Source organism: Camarhynchus parvulus, chromosome 9 (assembly GCF_901933205.1).
Source record: "Camarhynchus parvulus chromosome 9, STF_HiC, whole genome shotgun sequence".
NCBI lineage: Eukaryota > Metazoa > Chordata > Aves > Passeriformes > Thraupidae > Camarhynchus > Camarhynchus parvulus.
Window position 1 is genome coordinate 12720025 of NC_044579.1, and position 7331 is coordinate 12727355.

The 7331-nt window shown below is 37.7% G+C and overlaps 1 long non-coding RNA gene across 1 annotated transcript; it reads left to right on the forward strand.

The window, feature by feature from the left end:
- Positions 1–303: 303 nt before the first annotated feature.
- On the forward strand, positions 304–5905 carry LOC115907148. The gene is made up of 3 exons (XR_004060975.1): positions 304–393; positions 1562–1656; positions 5774–5905. It is a non-coding gene; the product is annotated as an uncharacterized LOC115907148 (long non-coding RNA).
- The last annotated feature ends 1426 nt before the right edge of the window (positions 5906–7331 follow it).

Consider the following 7331-nt stretch of genomic DNA (forward strand, 5'->3'; position numbering starts at 1 on the left):
TCCAAAAGAAGAACTGGAGTAAAAAAAAATGGATATGCAAGCATAGACTTCCCAATATAGAGCCAGGCCTGCCTAATTTAAATCAATCTGCCAACTCCACTTCCAGTCCTGATTAAAATTTTCAGCAGAATCTCTGCACTGTGAGGATGTCTTGTCTTTAGTCCTCAAGCCTGGAAGGTCTTCTTTTTGGGAGCTTTACCAAAAAAATTGCCAAAGCAATATTTTTTTATGTGAATGGAAAGAATTGTAAGCATAAGATATTTTCAAAATTTGAATTGAATATTTTTTCCCTTTTTCTCCCTTAGACAAACATATTGAAATTGTGTAGAAGACTCCTGAGGGCAAAAGAAAGAAGATATATCCGGTGGCAGAATGAAGAGATTACATAACCTGGTAAGTATAAGTAAACAAGAGAAGCACTTTGTGTCATTTTATGTTGTTATGTCCAGTGAAATGAATGGTAATATTTTCAGCAGTACTTACAGGAACCTCTGAGATGATAAATCATTTGAATAATCTGCTAATAAATATGTAAAGTTAATTTTCTTTCTTTTTTAAATTAATATCACAAGATACCATTAATAGACACAAGAAAGCAGGATATTCAGCTTTGTTGTTTATACTATCGAAGTTTACTATGGTTATATTTGCCTTTTGAATCTTTCAATAAAAAAAGGAAATACTGGTGTTTTTCTCAGACATTCAGTCAGGAAAGAAATACTTTTGAAAATGTTCTTGAAGATAATTTTTTATATTATTTCTTAAATTTCTTTGTCTTAAATTTTCCAATTAATTTTTTATGTACAATTTAGTCACTGGGGTTTTTTTTAATATTTCCTGGGTGGGGGGGGAAGTTAACGCCCACAAAAGAATTGTTGTGAAGACCAAAGAAAAAGCAGCCTGCCTAGAAACATTGTATGATTCTACCCTTAGAAGTTTAAGCACAGTCACTTAAAGGGAGCTGGGTAAGACAGAAATGTTCTCCATGGATATTAGGAGGAATGTGGGCCTGGCAAATGAAAGAAGGTGATGTTGATAGATCTTACCTCAAAGGCAAAATCCTGATTACCTCAAGGTCAAAGAGACCATGCAGTTCTGTCTCACAGTAACACCAAGAACATGATGAGCTGTTGATGGGCCCTTGTCTTAGGAAAAAAAATATGTGCATTGCATCCAAGTAGAACCTAGGAAAACTCCATCCAGTTCACACTATCAGGACTGGATACACTCCTCTGCTGTTTGGTCAAGTCACAAATGAGTAACTAGTCATCCTTTTGGCCTCATTCAGATTGAGACTTCTACTCCTATGCTGTCTCACATTATCCCAGATTTTCTTGCACGAACCTTCAGACTTCTCCCCCAGCAAAAGTCTGAACAAGTGAAAAGCATGTGGATGTAGCCAGGGGGGATGAGGAGTAGAATGAGGCAGAGATTAAAAGTTATGTAGTCTTAAAGACTTAGAATGAATCCATGACTAATTTTCTAGTCTAGAATATCCAGTAAAAAACAACCTTGAGCCCAGAAACTCTCCTCTGAACGTCATTTCCTTACTCATTTGCAGATCTCCAAGTCATTTACAGATATGTGTAGTGACAGAGAAGTTCTAAAAAGACCAGGCGTTTTCTACAGAATTTTTTACTTATTTCCAATTTGAAGGTAAGTCTGGACCAAAGTCTGTAAGGTTACATGAGTCCGTCCATCACAGTTCTGCTATGCCGGAATGGGAACATCATAATTTTCCAGGTGGTCATAGTTTCAAAGAACAAGGGAAACAGGAGATATTTAAGAGCTAAATACTAATTATTTTGGATATTTTTTGGTGAAACAAAGGCGCTTTGTGATGTTATACCAAATAAGAAGATTTGAAAAGGTTCATTAAACCCCAGGAAAGAAAGGAGCAACTCTTAAAACACAAATCCCAGTCATATCCCAGGACTAAATCTAAAATTATTCGGAATAGGCAGCAGGTCAGCTTCCAACCAAATAAGATTTCACTTGTAGCCAACCACTAAATGACACAGAAGCGTGGAAATTGAGGCCAAAGTCGCTGGGGAGACTGATCCCTGTAAAGGAGCCTCAAGAAAAAGACTACAGTGGAACAACTGATGCACAGCAGGGGTTGCCTGGAAGTGGTGCCTCTCTGCCTGCTGTGAGGGAATCATCCAGGGAGAAAAAGATGGGAATGGAACTGACTTGGGAAAGGCTGAGGGCAGGAGCCTGAGAATCAAAAAGGTATCTTAGAAATATGGTAAAAAGTAAACCTTAGGTTTGATTGTTCTGGTTTGCTTCCTTTTTACATCCATACTGGAGGTTATTTAAGAGTCCTCAAAGACCAGTCTAAGGTTTGCTGCTGAGAATAAAGCTACTGAGATGGATAATGTTCTTACAACAAAAGAGTTAAAAAAAAGTGGGAACATTTTCTTGTCATGGCTTCGTTACCTGGATTCTCTATAGCTCTCCTAGAATAGAGCAGGGCCACTCCTGCTTTCAGTGAAGTTGCTCATTCATTTACTCCCTCATTCAGTTTAGAATCAGGACTTTTTTTCTTTAAAGTTCAGAAAAATGTAGTTCAGCAAGTTTCCTTCTGTGGCGAACTTAGGCTCACTGTTTGAGAGAAAAGCCCTTGAGGCTGACATGCTTTAGTTGGAGTTCTGCTGAACTGAACTTGCACATTAAGTACTGTACCTTGCTCTTTCCTGCTGAAGCATCCCTTAAGACTACACGTGTGTGTAAATAAAGGAAAATGGGATACAGCCTCAGGATTTATGCTGTGTCATCTATGAAGAGGCTGTTTGGGTTGCGTGGTGAGCCAAGAATTGCTAGGTTGTGGATACAGAAGCCCTGTCATCCATTCTCAGTGGTATGCAGTGGAAGACAACCATACCAAAAGAAAATTCACCAAGTCAGACTTCCACAGCTGGATTTTTCTAGTTTAAACTTACTTTGGAACCAGGACTAATGTAAAACTGATTTAAAATATGTAAGATGTAAGCCTATAGGTTCTTCAGTAATCTTAGGTCTCTCTGCAAGAGCATTCTATTCCATATGAGATATTATTACTAATAATGAGAAGACAGATTTTTCCTGTTTGTTCATGTTGATGCACTATTGCCCAAGTCCTCACAAAGGTAAGGATGTGTAATTGGATTTTAGATTGACAAGTAACACTAATGATTAAATGCCCAATCTTAAGCAAATTTCCTGAATTTAATCACTTCAGTCTTTAGCAACAGTTTTCAGGTAGCCATCACCATATTTGAGGAGATAGGAATGAAATCAGAATTCCTGTACTCTGCTTGGTTGTGTGTGTAGCCACCAAGGCTGACATCTATTAATGGAAAAGCCTTTGACAATAACACATCTCTTTTTGTGAGAATCTGAATAGCAGTGACAGATCAGGAACCCCATTTTGATGCTCACTGCATATTTTTCTTTTCTCCTCAGTTCAGACATACTCGTTTCATTAGGTTGGGTCAGTTAGGTCAGGCAGCCTTATAATTATCTCTCAGGACCAAAGCTCTGGCTGAACTTTTAGTTCAGAACATTGTGTCTTTCCTGGGACCTCGTGGGGTTATCATCCATTTCACTTCAAAATTATGAGGATGGATTCTTCTGTGCTTGTGTATACTTTGTGTACCTGCCAAGTCCTCGCCTTCCATTCCTTCAGGTAGTCTCAGAAGTCACTGATTATAAATGCTGATCTGACTATGTAAGCTTTCAGCAGCACACCTGAGGTTCCCGTTTTCTTTCATGGTGAACAGTTTTTCTTTCTTTCTTTCTTTGACTTTTTTGAGGAACTGATTCCAAAGATTTTATTCACAGTAGTTAACAGGTGTGAAATGGTGTTTGCTAGCATAAGTGTCGTGCTGGGTAGCCCTTTGTTCCCCTCCTGCTGCTTCTCTGCTCTATTATGGCAAAACTTACTTTAATAGGAGTTTTTTTTTAATGGTTTGTACAGTGTGTATTTTTAAAGCATATTATGGAATAAAAGTGAATACCTATGAGAACAATGTGTTCCTCTGAACCTCTAACAATTGGGCAGGTTTCTCGATTTCAATGGACACACTCCAGAACAAGGGACTTGTACCACCTGAGCAGGAGTGCTAGAATCTGGCCCTCAACAGATGCAGTTTTGTTTCCACCAGCATGTGCCAATTAAAATGATTCTGCTGTAATAAAATATCAGGAGACAGAAAAGGAACCGCCGTGAACTGAGGCAATACTGAAGAGTTGAGCGCTTTTTCAGCTGACACAGATCCCCTGCTCCACTGGCGATCAATGGCAATTATGACATTCCCTTTGCAAGGTAGTGCTGGGCTGCTGAGGGCTGATTCTGATGCCAGTGGCTGGTGTGAGTCGTTGAGGGATATTAAAAGATCATGTTGGATGGGTGGCAGGAAGATCTGAAGCCACCAGAGATGTGGAGCAAAAATAATAGGAGGAGTGGTAAGAGTGACACCATTTCCAGAATATCTGAATTAAGGAGGAAGGCAGGAGAGGCTGAGCTACGTTTGCAATACTTTGTCAGCTCAGTTACAAGTAATTGTAGATAGTGTAGATACTAGTACCTCAAAAATGAAAATGAACTACTAAAGCAAAATTTTAGTTTTACAACTCTTAGCAAGAGTGGGTTTAGCCAGCAAACAAAACCATAAAAAGTGTTCCTTCTGATAAATATTTTCCTTTCAATGGGGATGTATAATCTACTGAGTTAACTCTCTTTACAGCTGTTTCATGCCTTTGTAACATGACCCAGCCTCATGGATGTTTCTCCTGATGTCCATAATTTGAGAAGACACTGAATCCTGAGCTCATACTAAAAGACGTATCATATCTAAAAAACCCTGTAGAGATAAGAATGTCTATGCACTGTTGCTATTTTTTTTTTTGCCTATTTCTCTTTACTGTGGCTAACATTGCTTGTTTTAATAAGAGCTGCAATGCTTGTATTTGCTGAGCCTTTCAGTAATTACAACTTAATTTCTGTGCTGTGGCACAATTGCAAGTGGATTTCACTGCTACAGATTCTGCTACTTTAATTGTCACATTTGCCCTTCACAGCTCAATTTCTTTCTGTTTCCTGCTTGAAAATTTTAAGTCTAGGTTTTTATTTTTCATACATGTCTGTTCAAAATCTCATTGGGATGGGAAAAATCCAACATCAAAAAGTTAAAAAGAACCCCAAAACCAACCAAAAAAAAGTACAAAAACAGAAACAAAAAAACCAAACAGAGGAGTTTCAGGAGCAAAGAAAAAATGCGTATGAAAAAAGAGGAACCTTTGCTGTACCATCAATATGCCAGGGTACACAGCACTCCTATATTCAACCATATTTTTTGCCTCACAAAATTCTACCAGTTTTAAGAGCTCTCAGGCTTCTTGTATTCCCCCCAGACTTTGTAACAAACTTTGCAAAATGCCTGGAGCTGGCAGAGGCAGGAAAAAGACCTAGATAAAGAAAAGGGTTATCCTTGGAAGTAGAGAGCTCTTCAAAACTGAAGATCTTTTTGGATATGCAGAGGTCCATTCCCAGTGACCAGAACCCAAATATGGAAGGTTAATTTGGTCATCAGACCCTGGAAGGGATACACCAATATAGCCAGTGGCAGGTGACGTGCAAAGTCTGGCAGAAATGAGCTATAGCAGAAATTATTTAAAAATAAATCAGTATTTTGTTGAAAGATAAATGTTTTGGGGTTTTGTTTGTTTGTTTGTTTGTTTGTTTGTTTGTTTGTTGGTCTGGGATTTGTTGGTTTTTTGTTTGTTTTAACAGGAAGCTTGCTTTTCCTCTGATGTCCAGTTTGGATGCTGAAGGAAGAAGAATGTGGTCCTGCAATCCCTCCCCACATGCAAACTCACATTTTAACCTCTAGGATCACTTTGCCTGAAATCCAGCGTTTTGACACTAAGAATTTTCTCAAAAATAGTCATATAATTGTTTTCAAATATTTAGAAGAAAAATCAACATTTTGAAAGATGATGCAAAGCAAACTGTGTTCTCTAGACAGGTCTATTCATGTATTCTTTAGCTGTCAGAAGTAGAACTGTAGTTCAGCAATTACCTGCATTACATTCACATCTTCCTTTTTTTGTTAAATCATGCACACACATTTTCAATTTATTAGTACTGGTTAAGTGGCCAACTATGTCTAGAAGCCTTGTAATGTGTAAATTACCCTAGCCAGTTCTAAGAAAGAATATGTGTCCATGAAAGTGAATTACTCACAGATCACAAATTAAACCACCTTTTCAAAATTATTTCAGATGGTCTAATTATCTGCAAAATGTAGGATTGGTTTTGTACTGTTGACATTTCTTAATATCCACCAAAAATGCTCGTGGCATTTTTGTATGCACAGCAGGAAAATCAGTATGGAACTGGAACTTGTTGTTAATAAAACTTGAAAAGCACAGCTTAAGGTCTTTGCTGATCTATAAATGGTTTAGGCCTCTCAAGCCTACATACTGTCTTAGGGTGAGAACATATGGAAAATACACATGAAAAAGCAATTACAGAAAGATTTGGATCCAGGGTATTGATATTAATTAGAGGTGAATAATACTGATTTGAAAACTTGACACTTCAGGAATGGCAAAGCAAAGCAATCTCTGACATGTCTGGAATTTGTATTACCTGTCCAAGCAATTTTCTTTTTCCTTCTGTAAGTGCATGGTATTGTTCATTTCAATAAGATATTACAGACATAGACTAGACATTCAATTCCCCCTTCTTCAGACAACTGGGATTTAAATATCCATTCAGTTCAGTAAGTGATATCTCTGTCATAAAAGTGCTTTCTAACTCCATGTCTGTGGTTGCATATGCATGGTTGATATATAATTAATAGGCATTTTGCATCCTTCTGAAGAGCATATGTACAGTAGTCTTTTGGGGTTTTTTAATTTGTGATACAGGGAGTGAATATCTATCAAAATCACAGTGCTACATATGTAAGAAAAAAGATCTTTTACAGAATTAGAGCAAAGACAATAAAGTTGGTGATATACTCGAGATTATGTTTCATATTAAGACTGAGTAGGCTTCTCTATCCATTAAAATATGTTCTCTTGTTATCGTATTCTTGAAACAAATTTAGTACCAATAGTATGTGTGTGCTGGGAGTGGTTTGCAAAGAAGAAAGCTCTGATTGGTTGTGACCTGACTGTGTTTTTGGGTAGATGCATTAAATCTGTTTTTTTATCTGTTCATCTTCAGAATCAATACAATGGGTGCAGCAGAGTCTGCTGAAAGTCCTGAAAGGAGTTCCTGGAGCTCAGTGTTGAAAGTATAAATGGAGCACTTAAGTAATGTCAGGTCACAGCAGGAAATA